Below are 16,299 nucleotides of genomic sequence, written 5' to 3' on the forward strand. Positions count from 1 at the left end.
AGCCTGTTCCTCATACTCTGTGGCTATATTTCACCCCATATCCAGTAAAAGATGGAGTTTCTCCTTAAGAAGAATTTTTATTGTCTTAAGCTGTACTACTTAAGCTGTAGACAGATTAAGTTCTAGTTGGGCCCTTCTAATTTTCTGTCTGCATAACCTCAAAAGATCCCTGTAGTGATCTGGAGTTCTCTGCCCCTTCTAAGGATTATAAAGTTTCCATTTTCTCCTGAATGCCAGCCAAAGCTCTCTGTTCAGCCAAGCCAGTCTTCTTTCCTGAGAGCTTATCTTTTGGCATGTGGACGTCGCCTGCTCCTGCACCTTTAAGATTGTTTTCTTAAGAAATGTCCAGCCTTCCTGGATTCCTTTGCCCTTCATGACTGCCTTCCAAGAGACCCTGTCAACCAGCCTCCTAAACAGAACTTTGTAGCATAAAGTCTCATCATTCATGATTAAATAAAAAAAAAATGGAAGATGTTGAGTGGAAAGATAGGGAAACAGGAGAGCCAAGAGGCAAGAGGATGCTAACAGATGTTGACTTAACCTAATAAAAGGAAATTTGAGAAAGAGATTGTGAACACAGTCTCTCAAATCACTTCCAAAAAGTGCACACCCAAAAAAAGAGAAAATATCCTTATTGTAAACACAAACCTTGGGGTTATAAATTGATCATGAAAATGCAGGTTTCAAATTAGGAAAAAAAATATTCTAGTCATCAGAGCAATGAACTTCTGGAACAGTAAACAAAAAGATGTTAAAAAAAACCAAATAAATTAAGATCTTGGCCAGTTAATGCAGTTTAATGGAAAGGAATGGGAGAGGCCTGCATGCTGAGACTTTTCTGTCTCCTGTTCCCCTACTTTGTACCCATCCTATTCCACATAGTAGAGGGCTATGGACTGTTTTGCATGCTCCAGAATTTGCTGTCAGAAAATGCTTATAGATATTCAGTAGAAAATTAAGAGACTTCAGTTGTGAGAGAGAAGAAAAATCCAGGGGTTTGGGTTGTCTCAGGATTGCCACAAGCCATCAGTGTCTTACAGCCCTGAGAAACACCCAGAGAGGTGTAAGAGTTTCCAGTCCATTCCAGGGTAGGGTTACTGGTTTGGTCTTCAGCTTGTTTCCCCTATGCTGCTGGAAGCCCAGCCAGGAGTTACTGCTTTGAGACAGTACAGGGCGCTGCTATGTCCTGCTGGCATACAATTTATTAGCCAATTCCAGCTGATATTCAGTGATTGTGCAATGGCTTTTTATTTGCTTTGTCCCAGTGTGCCCGTTTATAGGAACACACCAGCCCCACAAGCGGGAGGCAGCAAAATCCAACCTGTCTCTTGGGTGAGAGAGGCACTGGTGCCAAGTGCTCCCCTCCCAGTGGCTAACGCCAGGGCAAAACAGCACTTTGGGACAAATTTGGTTCTCTGGGACCCTGGTAGCTCCCTGAATCAGCCACAGGCACCTGTGGGCTGACCCAGCTCTTGCAAGCTGAAGAGGTCCAGGTTATTTTAAGGCTTCTCCTGCAGGAGTGATGAGGCACGGCAGCAGTCACACTGTCAGCTCCCAGCTCTCCCACGGAACGTGCGGCTGTTGTGGGGATGCTCTCGCCATGCCTGCCAGCTCTCGGCACCACCCCACCCTGAGCTTGTCCTCACAGCTTCACAGCTTCAGCACATACCAAAAGGGTTTGCTTGAACTGCCCCTGCTGGGTTTATGGATGTGCCTTTGCCTTGAAGCAAACCAGAAGTGTTCCCACAGTCGAGCTCAGCTGTGGAGAGATTAAGGCTGTTCTTCATTAACACCTTGAGGTGTTGTTTGCAGTTTCCAGCTCACACCGTCTGCCGTTCCGTAGCCACACCAATGAGCTCTGTTTGGCTTGAACGTAGATGAAGTGTTCTAGCAAGTACGTCAAGAGTTGGCTCATGGTCAAGTTTCAGTCATGTAAGTGCGTAGGCATACCCCCAAGCAAACTTAAATCTTTCTCTCCATCATGGCAAGGCAGAGCAGGATAACTGTGTCAGTCAGCAAAGCTGGAAGACAGTATATTTGGATGTTCCTAGTCATGCAGATGCCAAATATTCAAAAATTGTGCCTTCCAAGATTGAGACTGTCTTTAAAATAATCTTAAAATAAAAGCTCTAGAAATCCCTTTTATCTTCTGCTTTTCTCAGATTCTTCTGAGCCTATGACCACCTAAAAATCACATTTTCCACCTTTTCTTTTCATGTGTGAGCATAAAAAAATGAACTAAAATATGAAAACTCCTATTCATGCACAAACTCTCTTCAGAAGGAGAAGCCTTACGGAAAATCATCACATCATGGAGCTCACAAGACACTCTCTGGAGCTGATAACACTGGATTTGATGAAGCCAGGGATTGAATTGGCCAAAGTTTGCACAGCTGTAAGAATTATATAGTTCAGATTAAAGAATTCTTGCTGACAGAAGATACGTATGGAGTGAAAAACACCAGGTATAGATTACCTGAAAGGAAGGGAAGAACGTAAAAGGGGCTACAGTTGTTTTGTGCAGTGCAGTAAAAGCATTTTCAGTCACACACCAGGGAAACTGCTAAAGGTTTAGAGACTTTGTTATCCATTTTCATTAAGTATAGTTTAAATTTAGTGTGTTGTAACTTCCATTTAGTCTTACATCCCCAATAACTTTATGATATCAAGACTCTTAGATATATTCTAAGACTTAATATTTGCCTTTTCATTTGTTTAAAAATGAAGTATAACAATCTTTTTGTATACAGATACAGAAATAATCTAGCAGTTCAAATACTGAACATTACTGCAGCTTTTTTCCCTAAGACCCCTTAGGCTGAGTCATAGAAAACACCCTCATAATTTTCAAACTTTTTACTGCCTTTTTATATATGACAGCACAATATATATAAAATGTCCTATGAAGTCCCAAATGTTATTTTTATCTTGATAGAGGCTTCTCTGACATCAGGGACAAGACCTTCATAGTTTAATTCAGGTATTGCAATGATCAGCATTCCCATAGTGTAAAGCTTAAGACATCTGACCTCAGGGAATAAACAGATTGAGGTATGTCATTATCAGTAATCTAGTCTTTACCCACAAAATTCCACTGAAATTTAAAGTCAGTTAAATTATGTAGGTTTTATGCAGCTTGCTAAAATGAGGAAGTTTTGCACTTTCTATTAATCTCAATTTGATAACTGCAGTCTTAATTACACTGAGTGTTACTAATTTTTCCCTTGTCAGCCAACACACAGACTCCTGTTTCTCCTTTTGAAAAGAAGGCGTGGGACTCACTTTACTCTTGCAGTACATTTACACTGCAAAGCTGACTGCTCTGTCTCTGTAGCATAGAGTGAGTGCTGTGCAGTGCGAGGCAGACACCCACACACCTCCATGGCTGCTCCTGCCACTTGTGTTAAGTACTTAGGCAAGCAGGGCTCAAATTCTCCTGCCATCACTGACTGGCTCTGGATAACTCTGGTTGGATACTGACATTTATCACAGGTTTGCTTGCCATGGATTGCAAAGAGAACAACCATGATCTTTGAAGACAGGAGTCACCATGACACATCCTTCCATGTCAGCAAGGTGTCAGCTCTTCTGGTCCTGAGCAGGCTGCTGCCTGGACTTTCAGTTATATTTCTGAATGAACAGTTTGTCTCTCTTTCCCTGTCACTGTTAGCAAAATCTTGACTCTCAGAAATCCTGGCCCGTTTGACAAAAAAACAAAAGCAATTTTGGTATCTGTATGTCTAAAATTATTGATAAAATCTCCTAAATCTCTATAATCCCTAGAGCTGTTCTCAGTAAGGGGCAGACATCTGCTTTGTCTCAGCTTCAGGACTTTTGACTTCCTGTAAAAAGCAGGTTTTCTGTGGGATTTCCTCTCTGCCTTGGCAGTCAGACAGCAGTCTGTACATCATGAGCAGTCAGGCTGGCTTACCTGTCCTTTATCCTATTTCCTTCTTTTCCACTGGAGAAAGCTGGGAGTATTTGTGTGTAGTCTTTATGCTGCTGTCTCTGTCACAACGTATTTTTCAGAGGAAGTCAGTCTCACTTTTCTTTCACTGGAAATCCACTGGGATATATCCCTAAATATCAAATGAAATTTTGTGTTAATTGAAGGTGGGCTTTGTGTTGTATCTCAGTTTCTGCTGACCTCCAGTTCCTCCAGTCCAGAAGGAACTGGGGACTCTGTTTCCACCTTGGGGAGCAAGTTATTTCACTTTTCTGAGTAGTGCAGATGGCACAAACAAAATATATCATAGAGTGAAAAGTAGAAAAGGTCTGTTAATAATCCAAATTAGGTTAAGAAGAGTGATCTGTGCCTCCTGTATTTGTGGAACTGGCTTGTATCTCCATAAAGATTAATATAAATGGTAACCTCTTCTTTGCAAAGCTCAATATGACTGGCCCTGTTGGTCTTAGCAGTCTTAGACATTATGTTTCTGAACAAGGTGTCTTTTGCAAGATAAACAGTAAATGATAATTTTGTGGTCTAGAGTTTTGTGAAGTTGTGCAACTGATTTGTTTCTAAACTGTAGTGGTATGTGTTTGTTGTTTTCTCAGTGGAACATTTCATTGAACAAAACTTAATTTTAAAAGGCTGTGAAACAATTCCAATCTAAATTGAACAATATTTCAATAAAGCACATACTTCACAAATTGATGTGAAATCAATTGTTAGCAAGACTGTGTTATCACTTGAAATCTTCTGTCCACAGCAATTTTATTTCCAAAGTCTATATAATTCTTCTTAAAACGTATTTGCTAATAATAGCAGCTTTATTTGAACAAGACTGTATGGCAAAATTTATTAGTTGTTACTATTCCCTTGTGCTAGGGTAACTGGGCTAGAATAAATTATTGTTACATGAATGTATAAATTTGGGATCCATATACAAGGAGTAGTTCTCAATGATGCACCATTTAGTAGAGTTCTTCAAGTGTTTTTTCTTTGTTCCAGTAATACTCAGTATTCTCAATGACGGCTTGGATGAAAGGTTAGAACATACACTTAATAAATTCATAGAGCAAAACAAGCATTTTGGAAGCAAGGCAGTGGAAAATGACAAAGTAAAGTATTCTGATGTTTAAAAATAGGTTAGACAAACATCAACAGATAATTGCATTGGTCAGGGGTGAGCAGAGATCTCTCACATCACCTGCTACCTCTATTCCTTCAGTATTTCTATTTATATGATAATTATAAGAATAATAATTATATATAAAAAGTATTTTGTGTAGTTCCAGCAAATTGCAGGGTATGTAACCAAAATCTTAGCATTGGTTCTGGAATTTATTGCATGGCTTTTGTATTTACCTTAGATTGAAGCAATTATACTTCTTACCATTTTGCCCATGTTGGTTACTGACTGAAAATTCCTAGGGTCTGGTGGCTTTGTGAGTGGTCTTTGTGAAATAGATCTGTGAACATGGTCAAATGTCTGTGGTATGATATAGCACATTCATACTCGTAAGAAATTTTGCTCTTCAACCTACTCACAGTCCATGGAAAAAGATGGACACCTTGTTGAGGTTACCTAGAGGGTGGGGCAATCACCCTCCAGAGGTACCTCTGCCTCCCCTTCTACATATTCTGCAGCAAATACGGAGGTGTATTCTTAGTCTTTCCTATCTTGGTCTGTGATAATAAAAGTTTGATTTCCTTTGGACTTCACTGAGGACTATCTGGAAAAATTATAATTGACAGAAAATCAGAATAGATAATGTAGAGGTCTGTTTTGACCTTCAGTTCTGTGAAGCCCATTCAATGAGTCACTTGTGAAGGTTTTATAGTTGTTATAAATACATAATGGACATGACCAATATGTGTTAGAGATAGTTCTACAATGAACTCATATAAGCCACTTATTAACCTGTTGGATTCTTGCTCATTGTTTGTTAATCCACTAGATTGTTTACTCTGTATCTTGTGTACAGTGTGTGAGAGAGACAATACAGGACTTTAATCCAGAAAATCTGCTTTACGAAATTAATTTTTCCAGGGATAATATTATATTGACATTTTTAAAGTACTAAGCTACTAGACATTTATTTTTTAAATAATAGTATGTTTAATCCTGGATAATATTTTAAGAACCATACAGCATTAGGCCTTTCTCCCCCATAAGCATTGTGTGGTTAACAGAGAGACTGTAAAATTTATCCCGAATCTTTCATTTGCTATTGCATGGCTGAAAAAAACAAAAATCATCTCATTTATAGGGCTTTTTTAAAAATTGGAATTAAACTCCAGCAACCAGTGATGACTAGTTATTGTTCCTTTTGTCAACAGGCAAGATGAAGGAAGTTCTGGCAGCTTACCATGTCCCGGGCTCTGCAGAGCTAAGTGAGAAGTGCGCCCACGTTCTAGCACGCATCACATCACATCGATCTTGGGTCTGGAGTGCCAGAAGGATCCCAGCGCTGCGCTCTGAGACGGCTCTGAGCACCTCAGTACCCCGTTTTTGACAGAACCCAGGGATGGCAATATTACACACCAGTATTACCTGTCTGGGGCAGGTTTAATTTTATAAATTAAAACAATAAACTCTATGAGTTTCTAGACCATATTTGTGCTGTTGAGGATGATCTGCTCAGATGAACAGTTTTGCATCCATTGAAGAGACAGGTTCTTCTGCTGGACCAGAAGATGACAGTGGACTGTATATTGTAACTAATATCATTTGTAGCATCTCCTAGTGCAAATAATCGAAGAGCAGGTTGCAAGAAAATCCTGTAGGGAATAAAACATGCTATGTTTTGATCTACAGATTTTTTAAAATGTTTTGGTTTTTTTTAAAGATAACCACTTTTAGATAACACTATGTGTGCAGTCTATGTGCAGCTCTTCACTGTGGCTATCTGTATTCCCAAGATGATGAATTCCTTGTAAGACACCTCAACCTTTTAAAATTTGTGATTAATTCTTAAATTATGAGATTATAATGAAAAACTAGAAGGGAAAACTTCTAGGGCTTTTATTTGACTGGATGTCTCCAATTACTTCCTGGTAATGTCATAAAAAGAGAAGGAAATGCAGGAAGTAAAAATTAAATACAAAACTCCCCACGTTGCATTTCTTCTTTTGGCATATGCACCTATCTAAATGTGTATTTTATCAAATATTCAAGGAGAGAGAAGCAGTTAAAAGTTAGCTGAGCCATCACACAAAAGGTCTGTGGTTTTGGGCAGTATTTGCTAATTTTGTCTCTTGAATAGCTATAGAAAAGAAGGAATATGTATATGCCCCACCGTATGTGAAAAGGACATACTTGCCATTCCTTTATTTATTTTTGCTTTTCAAAAATTAAAGTGTCAGTTATTTGGAATGCTGTAGTCTGTGGTCTCTTTATGTTTGTTTAGTGAGAGCCTTTCAGCAAAATCATTCCCATTACAGTGTAACTGCATGGTGACCACAGCTTTGGGCCTGTATAATAAAGATCTAAATTCAAAATTTTTTTTCTCATTATTTTCTCTATTTTTATGTTGTATCTGCAAGTCTTTAATTGGAGTCCTGCTCATTGCTTGCTTAGAATATTTGGCAAAATTTTTAGGAAGAAAGGTATTTGTACGGTTGAACCTGGTTCTCTTTTGTATTATTATTTACAACAGATTGAAGGGCAGATACAAAATGTAAAAAAAATCAAAAGAGAAGCTTAAATTCAATTTGCATTAGCCCCTGGGACAATAAGGAGAGCAGGCTCATTGCATCTTAGATTTAAGGCCATGCTCAAGTACTTGGCATCTGGTCTCTATTAATTAGTAATCCTGCAAAGGTATTGGAGGAAAAAGCTGTAGAAAAGTTGAGTCTAAACTGCCTTTGGTTTGCTGTGTGTGATACATTGTGCTGAACACACAGCTGTGCTGTACAACAGAGTTCAAAGGCCAATCAGATTTTTTTTTTTACTTCATCCTTCTTATTATCTTCTCCAAAGACAAAATTTCAAATTATAAAAATATTCTTCATGTAGCAATTAAGTTTGTGTGAGCAAAAACTGTTCATGGCATTTCAATAATGAATGTGGCCCTGAAAAGGCTATATTAGCCATGCTGCATTAAAGCAGGGGTTTGTCCCACTATGGTTAGCTCATAGCAAATACCTGAATTCATATCAACAGAACACTTCTGACCTTTGAAATCTTTTAGCTGGTCATCACTATTATCCTGCATTTGACATAGTTGCATACTACGTGGAGTTGCATACTATGGTGGAGTGCTCACTGCAGTGACGTCCATACCGGTGCAGACAGCACCTACAAATAGGTGCAGACAGCAGCATCTCAGAGCAGTTCCCTGATCCATTTCAGCTAATCTAAGGTTGAGCTCCTGCTCACCTTCTACCCTGCTCACACCTTCCCATGACCACCCTCATAGAGCTGCCCACCTAAGAGGCTTCCTGGTGTGACTGAAAACATCCTTATGTAAGAGTTTAGCTCATGTGCCAGTTCTGACACTGGGGAGAAGGTGGGAAGGAACAGCTTTTTATCAGAAGTTTAGTTTTAGGTTGGCTCACACTGATAGAAGGCCCATGTCCTCGGGTGTCTCTGTGAATTAACTGATCTCATTATCTAAACTTTCTGTTTCAGGACATTGTTTCCCTATGGCTAAGAGGTGTTTCTTGATTCAGTAACACCACAAAGAAAATAAAGCACTGGAAATTAACTAAATCCGTATAAAATAATATTAATGGCATCTTTAAAACTACTTGTGCAGTGGCAGTACTTGTGGTACCAGAAAATTACAATGCCACAAAAGGAATACATTCTTGCTGTTCAAATTACTCTGAATATCAAAATCTTTTCAGAAAAACAGAAGCGAAAGCTGTGGGCCGTAACAATACGAGGGCAGCACAAGCCTGCTGTGCCAGCAGACCCTTAGCTATTAATGTTTATGCTCAGTACGTGGACATCTGGACCCACCAACACTGTACATGCTTGAGCTTGACCATGGCACCATTTGAATATGAATGACAAGAATGAATTGCCTCAAGAGCAAGGCCTTATTTTGGAGAAATGGCTTTTTGTCTGTGCTGGAAGCTGCTGAAGTTTGACCGTCCTGTTGGGTGAACTTTTCTGAGGAGATGGGTGACTTGCCCATCTGTTGAAGGAGTGATTAAAATACAAAACACAACAAAACAGGCAAACCCCTTGAAACTCCAGTAAGGGCAAAGGTTGAAGCTTTTTGTTCTTGGGATGAATCCCCCTTTGAGATGCCTTTCCATGCTTTCCCTTGGCATCTGGACAAGCCCTTCTTTGTGAAGGGACATGAATATGGAGAGACCTGCAGTGCACCCGTCTCTTCAGTCTGCTTCAAAGGAAAGTTTCAAAAGTCATTTTCTGGCAACTTTAAACATCTGAATGGTGGCAGTGCTGGCTTTACAAACAGTATTAGTTGATTTTGATGACTTGGAGCAATTCAGTATTGGCTCAATTAGAACAGATACTAAATGTGGACTGTGCAGCTTAGCAGGCAAGAGTGTTGGTTTTGCTGACTGAATGTAATGAATATGGACTTCACATTCAAGTAAGATAGTCTTAAGTAATTTCCTTAGCAGAAAATAATCCATTCAAAGAATAAGAACATCTGTTCAGGGCTCAGACCTGAAGTAAATTGTAGGTTTAGAGACAGGCCTTTTGTCCAGCATTGTTTGGGCACTAGACATGTAAGAAATAGTTGACTCTCTAGGTCACAGCTGGGGTTTTGATGACATGTCTCTGCTACAGCTGAGCACATCAAATCTTACCTGTGGCTGCAGTTCTGTTCCTGCTGCCAGTCTGCACTGCTGAGATAGCTTTACAAACATCAGCTTGCTTTAGATTGCTTACAGTTACACTCCCTTGGGTTTGAACTATGTGTGTGCGTGTATGCTACTGTGGATTCAACCTATACCTTCACAGTAAATGACCAGTAGTTATCAAATGGTTATATTTGTTAGCTGTTACTCAAAAAAGCCCAAGCTTTTTAGAAATTATGATCATATTTCATAAGTAATTATGTACCTCACTTTTTAAATTTTCTGTTGCAACCTTCATCTAGGAATCTAGGTTTAGCTTGGATATTAGGAGAAAGTTTCTTACTGTGAGGGAGGTGAGGCAGTGCAACAGGTTGCCCAATGAGGTTGTGGGTGTCTCATCCCTGGAAGTGTTCAAGGCCAGGTTGGATGGAGGTATTAGCAACCTAGTTCAGTAGAAAGTATCCTTGCCCACAGCAGGGGATTGGAACTATTTGATTTTTAAGATCCCTTCCAACCCAGGCCATTCTATGATTATGTGAAATCTTGTAAAATATTAACTAAGGGAGTCTCAAAGAAGTTTGCAGGCAGGGTATCATTTATTCTAATGTGTAAGTAGATAAACCAAGTCACCAGAGAGATAAGTAACTTCATGGATATTTCACAAGAAATTGCTTCACTGCAATCAACAATAAAAGAACTAATGGTCATGTAAGGAAGCCAACATTTTAAGAAGTTATCACATGAATTTTGTTACTCCCTGCTGTGCTTGCCTTCTATGTGAAGAGAACTCCTCTGTCAGCAGCTTCACTTCACCTCAGGTGCTCTGAGAGTTCTGCACCCATCCCCTCTACATCTTGCAAGAAACAATTATGTTGCATTACCTATATGATAACCTTAACTGCCCTCCAGGAATCACTGTGAAAGGCCAGATCTTATCACTGTTTTCTTAAACTCCATGTCAGGGCTGAAAGTTCCACTTTTCACCAAGGCTCCCTATTGCCAGCAAAGAGCTTTAAAATACTTTCTACCTTTGAGTTACTACTACTTGAAACAAACAGGAAAATGTTGGATCAACTTCAAAAGAAAAAACAGTCTGAAAAAGTTGCCACCTTCCAGCTGAGAGGGAGACAGGTCAACTGTTCAATGAAATGTTCCTGCATGTAGAAGCAGGAGGCAGTGGTTGCAGAGGGCTGTGGGAGCTGTGCCCTGCCTGACCTACCTGCAGGGACCCGCTGACAGAGTTGCAGCAAGGCAGAAGGCGCTGTCCTCCCACAGCCCTGCAAGGTACACTCCGTGGCAGACAAGCTTTGGCAGGAGAGGAGGAACTTTTCCTAGCTCATTGCTACTCCTGGGCACAGCCACCACAGTGATAGCAGGCACTGAATGGGAGCTGGGCTGAAGCTGTCTGTATTGGCAATATGCTGCATTTTCAAAGCAATAATTAATTATTGTACTGAGTTCCCGAGGCATGTGGTGGATTCACTGTCAGTGAGAATACTTAAGTCAAGCTTCTTGACCATTCAAAGGGTGGTGATCTCCTGGTGCAGGCAGAAGGGATGTGCTTGATACAGGGACTTATTGCTGACCTGTGCTCTGTGGAGGACCAGAAGGACCTCAAAGCTGGTGATTAGATGACCTAGAGCTCTCTGTCATCTAATCCCAGACTCTTTTCACAGCCACCACTCTCTTTTGACGCCAATATTCACTTTGCCTTCAAACTAGAGAGTTTGTCTGTTGATGCTGGATACAAAATAGATCACACAAACACAGCTCAAGGTGTGGTGAAAGAGAGAACTTTATTTCTTCTCTCAGAATTTATAGGTTTCTGACCACAGCCAGGGATTGGATAGTCAGGGTAACACCATCCCAACCACACTGGCCATGAGAGTTGTCCATCAAAAGACGTGTATCAGAAAGAATGTACACATATCTATGTTTACAGTTACTGTCCTGGGAAAGTCTTTAGAAAACTATGTCAGCAAGCTCAAAAAACTGAGTTTTCAGGGCGACATTTGTCTCCATGGGAATATAGGTCTCTAGCCATCAGATGTCTCTGACACCATCAGGTGTCAGAAAAATAGCAATTTCAGTTGTATCTTGTAAAAGTCAGCCAGATTTTTCTTTAAAATCTCAACTGTTCAGACTGAACAATAAAAAAAATCCTCATTCTTTCTTAGGCTCAAAGTTTTCTATTAAATCCATTTTAAACTGGAAAATTAGTAACTAGATATTCAAAATTGCTGAAACCTATTGCGTTCAGTAAAATTCTGGAAACTAGCCAAAACCAGGAGAGTGTTTGCTTGTCTATTTACAGGAAGTTTTGTTTTGAAAAATGGCCAAAATTACATGTGATATCCAGATCAGATTCCTACCCCAGAAGTCTTGTTTTTATTGCTGCACTGAAGTGTCGTGTACAATACAGATTTGTACAGTTTCAGGAATTCTTTTCCCAGAGCCTTATGTATAGCAGATTTCTCAGGTGGATTTCTTATCAGAAGCCTTCACGAGGCCCAGGTTCTGCTGTTTGGTTTATTTTGGTTTTGGTTTTATTGTTTGCCAACAAAAGAGCTGCAAAATAAACACCAGAATGTAAAAGTGAGTCCAGAGAGCTGCATGCTTTCCAGCTGGGAAATCCATCCCTGTCTGATGTCACACACCCCCTCCCACTCCCCAGCACTGGGTGTATTAAGCAACTCATAAGTGCTGTTCTGAAGTTGTGTGTCAAAAACCCTGCCCAAAACTGTGCTTGGTTCTCCAGGGCTAATGCGAGGTACAAATACCTTGGCTTTCTGTAGCTTGGGTAAGAGCTGAAGCACTAGCAGACCTGGAGAATAGGCTTTCTGAAGCAGTCAAGCCACAAGTTGGCAGAGATGGGACCTGTCATGTTTGTTTCCTGAAATCACTCCTTTTCACAGCAGGGGAAGCAGGAATGGCCTCTAGTGTAAGTAAAACCATCCCTGCAGAGTTTGAACAATAATTGCCATCTCCATCTGGAAGACACTCAAAGGAATCTTTTTTGCTGCTTTTGGAGATTTTTAATTCTTTTTTGGAGTGTGAATTGTGTGCATCAGCCAGTTCTTTTCTCATGGGCATTCTCACAGCCTTCCTGTGCTTACCGCAGTGACACAGTAAGAGAAAGGTTTGTTAACACAGCTTTGAAATTGTCATCATCACTCACTAATGCAGTTTAACTTTACATAGCAGATTTCAAGTTCTTTTACAATAAGAAAAGCATGACATTTACTTAGCTGTTAATGTAATGTCCAAAGAGAAGCATATTAATTCCTATTCCTGCTCCACTTCTCAGGAAGTTTTACAGTCAGCTTCTGCAGGGAATACCAGAGCAGTGCCTCAGCACGAAGGGCAGTCCATCCCATCTCCAGGCCAGAACGCTGGGTTTCCCAAATGTCACAGTTTAAAAAATAGTCAGTGATGACACTCCATTTTCTTTGCTGTCAGTGTTCTGTGTTTGTTCTCAAGGATTTCCAACCCAGAGATGGTGATTATTTTTTTCTCTTTATTCATAGGCATAAATTCAGGAGCTCCAGAAGCTCTAAACAACATATCCTAGGTGATAAATCAAAGCAGTCTTGGAAAGCATTGTGTGCCATGGCAGAGAAAATCGATAGGAGAACCTGTACATAGCAAATTAGTTCTGTAATTAATTACATTCCAGGCCCTGGGCCCTTCTTGTGTGTAATCAATGCGTTACCTCTTCCTGTAATAGTACGGAGTATGTGCTGCACTGATTTATAGGATATACTCATGCTAAGAATTACACACTGGATTCCTGTAGTTCAATTACCTCTTGAAGTTCATGGCAAAGCTTGTAAAAACTGCAGTGGAACAGATTCAGGATAATAAATATGTGTCAGTACACATCAGAGACACAAACTGCTATGCAGAAAATCACAGATATTTGCCACCTCTCAAAGTCTCATCATGATGAGTCCCTATGTAACTGAACTTGCTATGAGCCAGTGTAAACAGAAATTCAAGGGAGAAAAGAGTGTCCTGTATGATGAAGATATCCATGTTCTGTGAGTGTGTACAGTCACATAGCAGGCTCTTTCTCTAGTTAAGTCAATGGGAATCAATTAGTCCTAAATATGGAAGGCTATCAGCAACTGAACCCAAAAGACACAAGAGGCAAACACAGAGATACAGAATGGCACTATTCATTTTCTCTGCAATAATTGTATTTCTAATCTTTCTGAATTCCAAAAGGGAAATCCAGGTGCTACCTTAAATAGGTTTCCAGCAGTTCCTGGGGCACATCAGGCTTTGAGACCAAACAAAAGCTCTCTTGCCCCTAAGATTCATGGTCTTTACTCAAGAACAATGAGAAATAATAGAAACATAGGGGGCCATTTGAAAGATGAAGCCTCTTCAGCAGCGGTAGCACTTCAAATGATGAATGCTGCCATTCTAGTTTGGAAAGGCAACTTCAAAGTCATTGACATGTTTACCTGGCTTGGTGCCATGTAGGTCTTTCCTCCCATCCCTGCTGCGTTTCTGTGCATAGGAAAGGTAAAACCATGCTCTGAGTCATGGCAATGCTATGAAGTCAAAGTCAATGACCATTTCTGCTTCATTAAAACTATAATGAGTGTTGCTGGCCCTGGAAGTGTTGGTCAGTGCTTTGTGGCAAAGCTGTCTAGGTTCTTTTGGGGCAATTGGCCACAGCAGGGCCAGTGTGAGTATGTGGCCACCTCTGGTCCTTTGATGCCCACTCAAAAGCATCTGCCATGTTCCAGGGTAAATCAAAGAGGAACCTCTGAGGTCAGAGCTCCAGCAGCACAGAAAAGCATTCTGATGTAGACAGCTACCCACCTGCTGCAGTGGGGCAGTATGGGTTATGTAACTTCCAAATACAAATGAGAAGGGTCTTGTAATAAAGTTTAGCTTCAGTTTTAGGCTTTTCAAATTATCATGCTATATTAAAAATACTGATTCTTTGCTGTTCCCTTTACTACCACATATTCCAGTTAGCCTAACTCTTCATTCTTGTTCTTAAAAAGTTCAGGTTGTTAGGAATAATTTCATATTTATTTCAGAGCATCTTTTTAAGCGCTGTACATGCTTTTAGGGTGTGCTTTTCAATGTTCACAGCTCTACGTTCTTGCGGATGAGGACTGTCACTTAGGTGAGTTTAAAAGCAGTTCTCTGCCACGTTTGGTGCTTTGCATCTGCAAGGTCTTTCTAGGGCACTTCATGCCCACCCCAGTCAGGGGCAGGACGGTGGAGATTCCCTTCCTTTCTGAGCTCCAGCACTTGCTCCCCTTCCCTCTGAGAGCCATGGGCCGTGGTGGCAGGTACTCCTGCCGGGCCAGGAGCAGACAGGGTGTCCCGATGGATTTACCCAAAGTTAAATAGCTGAAACAGAGCCTGGGAGCTGGGTTGTTGCCACTGCGGACTCCAGACAGGAGGGGTCTTTGGCAGCATTCCCGAGTCTCTGAATAAAGGTAAAAGGAGCCAATTAGTAGCAAAATGAAATTATGTATTCAGTCAAAGTTTAGACAAGACAGAGTAACTGATGGCATCCATTGGGAATCTTGAATAAAAACACCCCTCGAAAGAGCTCTCGCTCCAAAGCAAGGGCTGTTTGCCCAAGTATATTTTCTTTCTAACTGGTGTAAATCTACCCCTTTTTTTTTTTTCCTTTTTTTAATTTTTTTTTTTTTTTCCCTGTCAACCGACACCGTTAAATCTTTTCATACTTTGGGAATCAAAGTGACTTTAGATTTATTTGCTTTCCCTTTTTCCTGGGTCACTATTTCGTGGTTTGGTGTGTTCGTTTTTTTTGGGTTTTTTCCCCCGGGGGTGTCCGCTGCCGCGGGTGGCGGCTGTGCCGGGCTGTGCCGGGGCGATCCCGGCGGATCCCGGCGGATCCCAGAGGGTCCCGGCGGATCCCAGCGGATCCCGGCGGGTCCCAGAGGATCCCGGCGGATCCCGGCGGGTCCCATGTTCCCAGAGGATCCCGGCGGATCCCGGCGGGTCCCATGTTCCCAGAGGATCCCGGCGGATCCCGGCGGGTCCCGTTGTTCCCCGCGGCCGCCACGGGAGGGCGCCCCCGGCCAGGCCGCGGCTCCGCGGGGCCTGCTTCCTGTCCGCCCGCCCAGGCCTGCCGGTCCCGCTCCCAACTATCCCAAATAATGCAAAGGAAAGGGGAAAATACAGTCTGGGGAGGCGAGGGCTGAGGGAGGAAAGAGGGTTTTTTGGACATCTTTTGTGCTTCTGGGGCGGTCTCAAGGCTTTCGCGCTCCAGTCACATCATTCCTTTCCCCTGTTACTTGAGGAGACCTTTCACGCAGCCACAAGGAGGGGGAAAAAACAATAAATTGAAGAAATAAACAGAAAAATGTAATTTTGAATCTGGCTCTGTATTTTACAGCCCATTCTGTCATTACTCCCATGGGAAGTGCCATATTTTCCTGCCATTAGCAGTTTTTTTGCAGGAATTTTCTGCATTCCTCAGGATTCCGGCGGGGCCCAGCCCATCGCAGGCTGCCCAGCGAAAAGCAAACACCCGCACATGTCTCTGCGCTCCAAAGCTGGGCCTGGGGATCAGC

General features: G+C 41.4%; 1 protein-coding gene across 8 annotated transcripts in view; it reads left to right on the forward strand.

Moving 5' to 3' along the window:
* Window positions 1-16,299, forward strand: part of SCAF8 (SR-related CTD associated factor 8) — a 156,983-nt gene that overhangs the window by 86,324 nt on the left and 54,360 nt on the right. For 7 of the 8 annotated variants that reach the window (XM_086877314.1, XM_086877321.1, XM_086877317.1 and 4 more), the window contains one exon: window positions 6,287-7,447. The exons of the other annotated variant lie outside the window; for it this stretch is intronic. The gene's annotated coding sequence lies outside the window, so the exon portion shown is untranslated. Of the gene's footprint in view, window positions 1-6,286; window positions 7,448-16,299 lie in introns of those variants that run through there. 8 annotated transcript variants of the gene reach the window in all.

The sequence above is a fragment of the Cyanistes caeruleus genome, chromosome 2 (genome assembly GCF_971803275.1).
Source record: "Cyanistes caeruleus chromosome 2, bCyaCae1.hap1.1, whole genome shotgun sequence".
NCBI lineage: Eukaryota > Metazoa > Chordata > Aves > Passeriformes > Paridae > Cyanistes > Cyanistes caeruleus.